At 35.9% G+C, this 12,744-nt stretch overlaps 1 protein-coding gene across 2 annotated transcripts in view; it reads right to left on the bottom strand.

The window, feature by feature from the left end:
• trim2a (tripartite motif containing 2a) overlaps positions 1 to 12,645 on the bottom strand; it is a 30,128-nt gene extending 17,483 nt beyond the window's left edge. Inside the window, exon 1 of one of the 2 annotated variants that reach the window (XM_048197222.1) lies at positions 12,493 to 12,645. The gene's annotated coding sequence lies outside the window, so the exon portion shown is untranslated. Of the gene's footprint in view, positions 1 to 4,243; positions 4,555 to 12,492 lie in introns of those variants that run through there. The other variant, XM_048197223.1, reaches the window with a different exon arrangement.
• Between the last annotated feature and the right edge of the window lie 99 nt (positions 12,646 to 12,744).

A 12,744-nucleotide genomic window follows, 5' to 3' on the forward strand; every position in this document is an offset into this window, starting at 1 on the left:
GAAACTAAGCTGAAAACAGTTTATTCTGTACTTCTGCAAATGTCTGACATGAGACAGATGAATGCATTTGAACGCATGAACACACATGAACCCAAATTTACACATCATCAATGCCTAGTTTTCATAAACCTGACTCGCCCAGTTGCGATGAGGAAATACGAAGGAAGTAAGATAGCACTGACAACATCAGAAGAACTAATGATAAGAGTAAATTGTGGGAGCATCTGTCAGACCTTTGAGATGTTCCTGACTGTGTGTATAACAAGATGCTATACTGTACATATTATACAACTGAAAATCAGTAAAAAATAAAAAAAATGGCTAGTGGGACACTGGCATTAGAGATGTAACAAGCAACTTATGAGAGAACATCCACAAACTGTCATCTAAAATAGAAACATTAGATATGATTCTCAGGAAGTGCAGATTAGCTTGCAATGTAGGGCATGTCACAAATACTGTAGATCAGTGAGACTGAGAGAAGCAGGACACAGCCACAGTTCTGGAGCCGATCCCTCAAGGGCATCCACCCCCTCGTTCTACTGGAAAAGAGCTTCACTGAGACCATATCACCATAGCAACACTGAGAGACGGAAGGAGGCCGTGAATATCTGAACCAGAGCATAAGGGGGCGTCCACATAGGACAATTTCTTAAATTAAAATCAGCTAAACGGAACACAACGGAAGTGAATTAACTCCCATACACTGCTGCAAATAAAACATACAGATACAGATAGAAACATACAGATATATGTATATGTTGTAAATGTATATTTCCGACATTGATTTGATGAAAATTGGTGAACTATTTTTAACTTGATTTCACGAGTTCACAATTACAAATATTCCGATAGAGTAAACAGTATGCGTATTTGGTGTGCTGTCCGAGGAGAGGGCTCCGAGCTCTGTGTTTGGCCCGAACCCAGAGTACTCCCCCTGTATTTCTGGTTAGGAAAGTAACCAGGCGAGTGTGAGGAGACGGGGTGGTGGAGGGATGCTGAAAACTGTCAAGAAACATAGGAGAGTCGACTGCGTATATATAGGTCTCCACTCATGCTAATTGGGTAGACATGTTGATTGTTGATTAGAGTGATGTGATGATTAGTTAGATCATTTGAATGTGTTCCTCCCGAACTTTGTTAATAAAACATCATATGGTCTCAAATCACAGAGCTCATGGTGGAAGATGCTGAAAAAACAATGGGCCACGTTCATACAACAGCAGAATACGGTTGTCAGTCCAATATTTGAATCCTTAATACGGTTATGTGTTTACAGTGCACAGTATGGATATTTGCAGGAGTGACATCTGCATTCCATAACTGAACTCACACCCGTAAATTTTCAGCACTCACAACCACATTCTCAGAACACCTGCGCTGTGTTACGGCACCAGACTTGACATCTTGTCTGTCACGTCACAGTGTGAGAGAGCCGCTCTGAGCTGTACAGTCAAAGCTCTCTACCGGAACTTCTCCCGTCAGTTTTGTATTCTACGTGCAACTCAAATGCTCCCCTCTCCACCCCGATGTAAAAGCTGCTGTTGGTTAATGAAGAATTGACGGATGAACTCGCGGCTTGATTGGACTCTTGTATCAAAAGTGAAGAGACTTTTCAGTTTTATGGCCGTCGCCATCTTTGATATTACTTTGGTCACTTTCGTTATGGTTACTGGTAAGAGAATATGGGCTTGACTCCCATTGCACGTTCATACAGACAGTATTCGAGATGCTACAGTAAGGTGCTGTTTGAATGGGAAATTTCGAGACTCTGTAAGTAAATGTGGATGTCAATCCCAAAAACTGACAGTGTGATTGTAGCTATGGTGCATCTGGGGAAATGTTCATCTTTCGCATACATATAGCACAGATGGAACACAAGAATACATGTGAATGATTCCTAAACCCGAAGATCTGAGCTAACAAGGCCTGTCACGATAACTACTTTTTTTTCCAGAAATAATTGCGATAAACAATATTATTGTCAATTTAAGACCATTATATGCCACTGAATATATAATCATAATATAACAGCATAATAATGCAAGTAGGCCTACACACTTTCAAATGACACCAACCATTTAATTCTTAAGATCATGGAAATGAAGGATCAAAAAATGTAATATCCTAAATAAACTTGAATAAATGGTAAATATTTTCTAAAGAAAGTGCAAAGTAACAAGTAAAAAAAAAAAAAAAAAAAGCCCCAATGGAGATTTTCCATTTACAAATTTTTCCCTTTTCTCAGTAAAGTAAGGGTGCACTATTGCTGAAAACACAACCCCTACTTAGCAGTCAGATGTCTGTATGAATAAAGACATTTATATTTGCACCAGAACAGTGGATTGCGGCTTTGAAATCGAGAGCATTCGGGCTTGTTCTTCCAAACTGTCTGTAGTTGTCAGGAAAACACCTGTCGATGACTGCTCTGTGTAGGAACTGCAGATAACAGCATGATCGTCAAAATGTTGGTGACATTCATTATCATGTAAGCATAATGGGCGATATATTATGTCACCAAAAATTATTGAGGTCAAGTACATATATTGCACGATAAGTCGATATATTGATTATTGCGACAGGCCCACTGAACGGCAAGAAATACAAGGCTGTGGGTTTGAGAGGGCACTTAGCATATGAGGTTTAGAAGAAATGTGGCATCTTAGCAAATAAATAAATAAATAATTCTTTTGAACCAGTACTGTGAATTATATTTAAGAAAAAGTGTAAAACACACACACACACACACACACACAAAAACTTTACTATAAATCTGTCCCTATGATAAACACAAAAAAATAGTAAATTAATGTATAGGTGTATCATTTCTCAATTGTTGAAAAAAAATCTGAGTATGAGTATGTAAAAATGAGCATGCAAGTAACGAGTATTTAAATATGTAACTTGAATATTTTACATTTTTTAACATTGTAAAGTTTGGGGTTATGGATTGAAAACAGTTGCATATTCTTTTTGGCATAAATAAATAAAAAAAAATATGTACATACGTAAATAAATATATATTGTGCAACGTCAGCCTGTTTCTTTTTCACACATAATTATTTTGTATTAAGTTGACATACTAAGGCAAAGTTATTAAGTTGACATGGTGTAGACCCCTAACTCTACGCATGTATCCCAACACCCTCAAATAACCACTGTAGCCAAGACTGAACATTAACTGAAAGCAGCCCCATGCCATATATGTTGCCTTGGTCTACATATGTAGTTTAGGTAACACTCACAACTTCTTACATTTGTATTTCAACAATTAGTGTCTATGTTTACCAGTCATTTACCAGTGTAGATATACAGTCAAACCAAAATTTATTCAGACACATTGAAAATTTCATTCATTAATACAGTTTATTCACTATAGTTTTAAAAAAAACGGTAATAAAATATGACAAGATCTCAGAGTTAAACTGTGTCAGAATAACTATGTCAGATAACACTTAAGCAAAACATGGTCAGGTCAAAGTGTCTGAATAATTTTTGGTCCCAAATTTTTATCAGTTTTACTGCTAGTCCAATGTATGAAGAATTTTTGGGTATAATATATCACAGTTTACTTTATTTTGCTATCCTCACTTACATAAATGAACTATAGTGTCCTGCACCCACTAGTAAAAAATATAAAAAATCTAGTGTCTGAATAATTTTTGGTTTGACTATATATAACGATAGTCAGGCAACTCTAAAACATACACATTTCCTAGACTCCTAAAGCCCCTGTCATTTTCCGCATACCATCCCTGCTTGGGTCTGTTACATAATATTTATATAAGCAAGCCTTGTGCAGACTTTCTGTCACATCAAAGAGTGCACGATAAAGATGACATCTGATTTTAATACTAGACCGAATAACAACAGGAATTTATCCCTATAAATGAACAGATCATTCTTAAGGCAAACACTACACACCAGACTAACAGCACTAGAAGTCACAACATAATGCATTTACTGTAGTCTTTATGCCAACCATACAGATGTATCAAGAACAGATTCTCCTAAATATATACCATCTATCAAGATGTGCAAACAGTTTTCCACAAACAAATTAGCAATAATAAAGCATTGCTTTATCGGAATAAAAGAAGGAGCCTACATTCAGGCCAACATTACAATGTCAAAACATCATGTCATTGAGTATTATCATCCACAGTGACAAAATGTTACCAGCAGCAAGAGAATCAATGGAGCATCAACAGTGTATATCAGAAACAGCTCCACTGAAACCTACCATCAACCAGCTGTTCTCAAGGCACCATCCCACATGTTGATATCCGGCAATGCTGCGTTTCACGTCTGCACTGAGCAGAGAGGAAATCTGAGCACAGCTAAGCCAAAAAAGAGATGACAGCTCATTTCAGGCTAGCACATGAGAAGAAGGATTACTGGTCTCTCGCTCTCTCTGGATCTTTAATCAGGCCACACCTTTCTTTCGTTCACTCTCTACGTCATTCATAAATTCACCATGTAAACATTCACTTTCCCTCCCTCTCTTTTTCCTCTCATCAACTCACTCTCTCTAAATGCTAACTCACTGCAGTACTCTTTGCAAAGCATTGTGGGATTGTGATGTAATTCTGAGACTGAAGAGGAGATGAAGGTGCAGATGCCGCCAATGTTAGTCTGTTTCTCAGCCAATAGGGCATTAGGAGATTAGACTGAACAATGATGCAGAAGCAAAAGAGTGAGTGATTGAGTGAGTGTGAGAGAGAGAGAGAGAGAGAGAACATGAGAAAGCGCAAGCCAATGAGATACAGCTGCTTTTGTCAGCATGCATCATTAGTGCTGACTCACAGTAAGGCAGTCAGAATCAGAGGGACGCTGTGGGGCTGAAAACACTCACACAAAACTAGAATAAACAAAAATATGGACAGTTCCAAGAATGAAATCTTTATGAATATGAATTTGTTAATTAATAACAATTTAGAGATGTGATCAAAACCAGATTAAAGGGAGGTGAACTTTTAAAAAAAACACAATAAAAGTGGATGTGGACCAGTAGATGTGGCCATTCACTTTTTATTGTATGGAAAAACCTGCTTTGCCCCACACAATATAAAATGATTTGTCAAAACATGCATCTACTGTATCTAAGGTCTAATACTTTAAATGCAGACAACAAGAATCCGCTTAATACTATGAATGCTTAATACTATGGTTGGATACCTGAAAATGCAAAATTAATTGGTAGGCCTAATTATTGTGTTCATGTTGTATTGCAAAACACTTTTGCTGCTTTTGAAGTGCGATTGTCACGAAGGGCGTTGCAAACTCCCTTCTAAGACATAACTAATGAGTAATGACAAGAACAGTCAAAGTGCAACTGGTATAAATACCAAAGACAAAGAATATAATCAACGAAACATAGAACAGCTGAATCAGTAACAACTAACACGGTAATCAAAACAGATGGGAAAACTAGAACAAAGGAAACATGTAAAAAAAAAAAAAAAAAACACAGAAAACAGAACATAACACTTACAGAGATTCAGGTAAGGTTAGGGATTGGTTTGGTGGTATGGGTAGGTTTAAGGGTGGGTTAAGGTGTAAAGGAAGTGAATCTGTCAATTTATAGGGGTAACTGAATCTGTTCATCATATAAAAATTATCATGATTAAACCACTCGATTCATATGGATTACTTTTACGATGTCTTTATAAACTTTCTGATGCATCAAAGTTTTGGTTGCATGGACAGGACTCTGCTTTGATCCAATGTACAGAAATCTCTGCCTATCTTTGAGGTTGAATGAAAGCCTTATGGGTTTGGTACGACATCAGGGTGAGTAAACGATGACAGAATTTTCCATTTTGGGTCATCTATTCATTTAATTCATTAAACAACTTATCAGTTTTTGTCGTATCGAATTGTTATCATGAAATTTTGGTGTCCACTATTGAAATGTCGCTATTGTAATAACCCAAGTTTGTACAAAAATAAGCAATCAGGTATAGTGTGAGAAAAAAAAAAGCAGGTAACACTTTATTTTACAGTGCCGTAGTTACACATTACTACATGTACTTACTATAGTAATAACAGTAAATTATGCATAATTACAAGTAACTAACCCTAAACCAAACCCTAACCCTAACTGTAACTCTATAGTAAGTACATGTAGTTAATTAATAGTACTCAGCACTTATTTGAGTAATTACAATGTAACTACGGCACGGTAAAATAAAGTGTAACCAAAAAGCATAAAAGGAAAGAAATTCATATACTGTTTTTTTATAATCTACAAGTGGCTCTAATTTTCCAATCATTCAAAAAATAATATTAAATACACGTAAATACTCTAAGAGCTTTGCTTTGAAAAACGCGAGACACGGGCAGTGGAACGGGGAAAAAATGCAAGGTCTCGAGATGCGTTTTTTAAAAGCTGAACTGATTTTAACTTGAGAGCTGCTTTTTTAGAACTCTGTGTCATGCGCGAGACACAAGATGCGAGCGCAACGCGTCACACATGTCCGTTTAGCACGTGTTTACATAGAAAAACAATGGAAAAGTAGAGCATTGGAATGGAAAAACGTATTCTGTGTGAATGGCCCCTAACAGCAACACCTTTTTTGCTATCTTAAATTTAGCATCAACACGATCATAACCATCATAATCAAAGCAAAAGCAAAGTTAATCATAACAAATCATTATTAAGACAGTACAATATTTCACATTATAACGTGCATTGCTCTAAACAGAACTTTCATGGTTGGGTTTACTCACTCTCTTACAACCTAGTTTTCTTCAGAATGCAGCTATAGCAAAGCATTACTGCCAAACATTCAGTTCAGCTCTGCTATGATGTTGTTTCTAAACAGTCCAGCCCATCAACAGGACTTTCCAGATAGTGAGCTCAGCTGTTTTGTTTATGACCCGCCTTTGGCAATTGACCACATTGGATTCGCACAATAGTACTGACAAGTGACCATGGTGATGAACAAGACCTTGACCACATCAGTCCAAACAACAACAGCAAAAACAAATCTCTGTTTTAGAAGTGAAAACTAAACTTATTACACTTCTTTCAGCTGAGTGTAGGCTAGAGATTTGAGTAAGACCCATACTTATACAGATCTGAAATCAGGTATTCGATTGTTAAATACAATATGCTTTACTGTATTTAAGCTAAATCTATTTTGTTTCAAACATATGTTTGGCTCTTATTCATCTTCCAGTATAATAGCATTTACCATTCTGCTGCCTTCACCACCTCTGGAGGATAACATGTTATAAAACTAAAAATTGAAAAAAAATGATTTTGAATGTACATTTTTTATATCACTTTGGCACCTTTTTTTCACAAATAAGTGGCATATTTTACAAACTCAAAATACTAATATTTTTCAGCTTACTTAAATACTAACCTAAATAATAACTAATAACATTTCATCTATACCTTTCAATTTAAGTAGCAGCCTTTCAGAATGCAATTAACATGAACTTTTCATTTGCATATGATCTCGTCTGTTTAAATACACCCATCACCCATCAAGATTATTTAACTGATCTTAAAGTCGACATGAATCGATTGTATTTTCCCTCTTTATTGTGATGTAAACTTTTTGCCCAGCCCTTGTGCAGGTGCACACATTATCATAGAAGTGATGTCATTGCCAGGGGGAGGGGATGTTAATGTTTTTGACTGATATATAATGATGTGCACAGATACATCTTTTATAATAAACACTACAACATTTCATAAAAAAATAAGAAATGTCAATTTTGATTTTATGGTGATTTTAAAGGCTAATCAATTAGAATACATACAGTATATAGCCTACTTACAGACTTTCAACTTTGATTTTTGTGTTTAAGTATCAACATTTAAACTACATATTCAAAACCAATGTATTATTTTTGCAGTATAACCACTGCAGTTAGTTAGTATACAGCAGGATAGACAGCAAGGGAGAGGAACCAATCAATGACTTTGTAGAGGCTCATCAGAGAGGTCAAAGAGGCAGGCCTGGGGCCTCTAAAAGAGGTGGGGTGTCAGAAGTGAGGAAACTGTTGTATCAACTTGATTCAAGCATTTTATACAGGGAAATATTTAACATAGAAACAAGGAATTTGGGCTGAACATAAAACATATGACTGTCTTTGTTCATATAAACATATAAACCATACAAAAAGTGAAAACCAACTGTACTATAGGACATAATAATCAATGTTTCTCAAACTGTCTTTGATTCACTTATAGTACATCATATAACAAAGTGAAAACAGTACTTTCTACATTAAATAGGGTCGTGCGATATAGACAAATATGCTATCACAATTTTTTTATCAATATTGCAATTTTGATTTTAATCAGTTTTGAGACACTATTTCCTTACACACATACTTGTCTTATTGATGATATTTGCGGGCACCATCTCTTTGCATGAATGATAGCCTACGTGACGTCATGTTATTTCTTTATGCCTCTTTGAACTCTTATGTTGTGCAGTTCGCAATTGCCTGTATAAATTTTTGTTCACCTGGTTCAGAATGTGCCATTGTTTTTCTATGTAAACGCGCTAGATGGACATCTTTAACCATTTTGCAGCAACATCTTTAACCATTTGTCTTTTGCAGCATCTCGCATATGACACAGCATTTTTACGCAGTGCTCAAAGTAAAAGAAGTTCAAATTAAAAAAAAAAAAAAAAAAAGCATCTCTAGACCTGCGTCATGTGTTTTCACCCGCAAAAACACGTCCAGAGTGAATGTTTTGCTGCAATGACGGTTCTTGCAAATTACCTGCCTCTATGATATATCATCTCTCCTGTATCCAAAATATTCCAAAACCATGGATATTGATTTTTCTTATCCTGCCCTGAAATCACCTTCCCTGTTTCTGGTCTGTTTCTGGTCTTGTTCTTGTACTCTCGTGCTAGATTTAGGCTAGAAACGCTGCATTCAGATTGTATACTGAGGGGGCTGTCGTGTATAGAAATCGTGCATGCTCACATCACAATTATATACGATTTCGATTAATCGCACAGCCCTAAAAAATGTATTTTTGATGTACCTTCTATATCATAGTACCACAGTACAGGGGGAAGGAGTTTAATGACAGGTTTCTGTAACTAGGCAACAAGTTCTGACAGCAAAATCACCATAATTAGCATGATATAACTGACAATTGACTGACATTGTGCCTTTTTATGTCAAAACCTTGAAAAAACCTCAAACCACTCAAATAATTAATTACCCACCCTCATGTCATTCCAAACCAGTAAGACTTTCGTTCATCTTCGGAATACAAATGAAGATCTTTTTGATGAAATCTGAGAGCTTTCTGTCCCTCCATAGACATCTACACACACTTTGGGGCTTCAAAAAGTTCATAAAGAGATTGTTAAACTAATCTATAAATTGAGTGGTTTAGTCCAAATTTTCTGAATAGACTCAATCGCTTTATATGATGAACAGATTTAATTTATTTTTTATTCGCATAATAACATTCATCAACTCACACATTGGTTGTGGTAAACAGAAGCTCAAGCAAATGGAAACTGCTTGACGTTTGAGCAAAAAACAAACAAAAATTTTATGCTGAAACAGCAATTTTTGGTTTTAACCCAAAAGGTTTTGGAGAAGAGCATTTGGCTAAATAGGCTTTATGAACTGTATTACATATTCTTTATATTTTTACTTAACCTGTTAGTGATGTCTTAATTATTTAAAGTATGTTACTTGACATCATACATATATAACATCTTTTCTATTACAGCCACTGTTTAAACATTTACAGCAACAAATTGTGGTAAAAACATAATTCTATTATTAAAAGTTGATTAAAAACTGCCTTATGTATTTGTACAACTCAGTTTTTATTTGAGTGTAAACAAAGTGTTAATAAACAAACTTTTCGGCTTCTGTGTTTCAGTAAAAATTCTGTTCAGTACATCACTAGTAGATATATTCTTTTATAACTAATACGTCTGCAGCTTTTTCATATTAATTGAAAGGCTACATGGAATATTTGTACTTATAGACATGTGATGTGTGACCTTTGCCATACATTCACAGCCCATCACCATCCATGTCACACAGGGTTGACTCTTTACACGGCCCCTCCCCCAACACTTTCATCAGCAGCACTAATCATCTCATCAGGGCTTTAACCCAAACGTGTACACACACACACACACACTCAACCAGGGCATGTGTGACATCCAACAATGAACAATAGCAATAGTAACAGTACAGTAAATAGTACATTCTGCTCATTCATCCTACCATAACTTTTAAGAGGAATGACAACTTTGTTTATTTAATCAGGCTAAATTCGTATTTTTTTTAAGAGCCTAAAAGACAACGAGATGACCCTACAATGTTGACGCATCATTCAATAGAATAACCATGGAAATTGAATCATATCAACAAACTCTGAGTCTATGATTTCAGCATGAGGGCAGTAGACAACGATGACCGATCAGGCCAATGCACTGTAATATCTGTCAGTTTCACCATATGCCTATACTATATTGATTTATACAAAATCCAGCCATTAAGTACAAGGAACTGTTAGAGCTTTGAGTTACCAATATAATACTGATAAGCAATTCAAATATAGATGACAATTTTAATAACCTGAATTGAGAATCCTCCTTTCAAACTTTGTTATAATGTTCAGCCGTATTTGTGAACAGTCACAATACTTGTGCAAATACTCCTCTGTTTTAACTAATAGACATAATTTGACCTATTTGACCTCTGCAACAACCTACATATCTTAAATTTCCATTAAAACTGATAGGTAAGTCTAGCAGATTTTGTCCAGAATTACCAATTTGTATACTCTACATACTAAAAATAATTATACTGAAACGATGAACCATACTTAAACCCAAACTGCTAAAGTGTCAGTTTAAATCATGGCAGAATGATGAACAGAACTTTATTTGCATACAGCTATGAGTGCTGCACAGTAGACAACATGATAAAGGAGGAAGAGATGTGCAGGAAACTGTGCAGGAAACCTCATTTGTTTTTGCATGTGTGACATCTTCTAGCAGATTTATAATTACTTTAACATCAATCTTTTCTACACAAAGCTGGTCTAAATTTATGGTCCATATTTGGACAAAGTAGTACAATTCACCAACCACTTTAGTTGTATGGGAATGAACAGCAAGGGCATTTTTCCAAATTTCTCCTTTTATGTTCAACCAAAAAAAAAAGGAAAGAAAAAAAAAGAATAAAATTATAATCACACAGGTTGTGAACAGCAGCGTGCATACATTTATGATAAAAATTTTGGAGGGTTAATTATTCCTTTCAGTGTTAAAATTATAGAAAACATTCAGTTTTTAGTGCCACTAAAAATATCATGAGCCACTGCTTTCCTGTATGCAAACCAGGACACTGGGCCAATCATCTTCCTGAGGAGGCCTATCTGCTTCAGTGTGTGTGCTTTACGGTCCAAGAAGTCAAAATGATCTTGTTTACGATCTCCATTTCCTATCACAGTGTAATTTTGGTTAAGACAAACCATAATACACAATACTTGTCTGAAATTATGTGTTAATTCAGACAAGCTGCTGGCTTGGAAGTAGTGCAGCGTGTGTGTGTGTGTGTGTGTGTGTGTGTGTGTGTGTGTGTGTGTGTGTGTGAGCACGCATTTTTAACTGATTATATAGGCCTACATTACAGTGATGATTAAAATTGCAATCACTGAGTGATTTACAATAAGGACAGAGAAAACACCACCAAGGTCTGTCTAACTGTCGAAAAGATTAACATTACAGAACTCTCTCACACACACACACACACACACGTCGTCTTATATCAGAGTGGCATATTTTCCTTGAATAGGCGTCAGTGCACAGTCTGCAAGTGTAGATAAACTCTTTCCAGACATGCAGGAAGGGAGCAGGGCTGTCACGTTACAATGAATTACCACAAAAGAAAATGGCTTGTGTATTATAATGTTGATGCATTCTGAATCTGAAATATGGTGGTAATGGTACAATAAACCTCGATAAAAGTGTCTGCTAAATGAATACATTTAAATTGTGATACATTGTATATTGTGAGATTTCTGAAAATGTCAGTAGGCAACAGGTGAATTTCAGTCAGAGCTTCAGTCAAATACATAGTTTTAATAATAACAACATATTTTAATCATAAATTCCTTGCTCATTATGTAAAATATCAGAAATTTAGTTTGTATCTTAAATGCTTGGGCTAATAAAGTCAAATAATTTCGATTATCATAGCAACAAACTTGCAACCTGACCTGTGCGAAGCGACAGTACGAATTGTATGAAGAAATGCTTATCAATCATTGAAACAATTAAAATGGTCTGCTGTGCCACACAAAGTTATAGAAGCCTGTTGCATACCTCATAACTTATCAAAATATTGTCCGCCATAGATCAGTGATTACAATGCACATGTTGCTGGCATCGCAGATAGCAGATTAAAACAACACAACGTTGGGAAAAATGCTTCTCTCTCTCTCTCTCTCTCTCTCTGACTAAAAATACTTACGCGTTCTCCATGTCTGCACTTCTGCTCAAGCCGTTTAATTCCAGAAAATAAAACCGTCAGATTGTCTCTGTCTGTCCACTCATCTTTCTCTTGATGAAACGTGAGTTACGGATAACAAACTCACTGTGCCTTCAGCTACTGTCAAAAGGCAAAGGGAGGAGCCGTAGAAAATGACCAATCAGAAACGCTTTGATGAATGTAAGGGCGGAGTTACCTTCACCAGCCGTGGCTTATGGCCAATCGCAAAGGTCT

Source organism: Megalobrama amblycephala, linkage group LG7 (genome assembly GCF_018812025.1).
Source record: "Megalobrama amblycephala isolate DHTTF-2021 linkage group LG7, ASM1881202v1, whole genome shotgun sequence".
NCBI lineage: Eukaryota > Metazoa > Chordata > Actinopteri > Cypriniformes > Xenocyprididae > Megalobrama > Megalobrama amblycephala.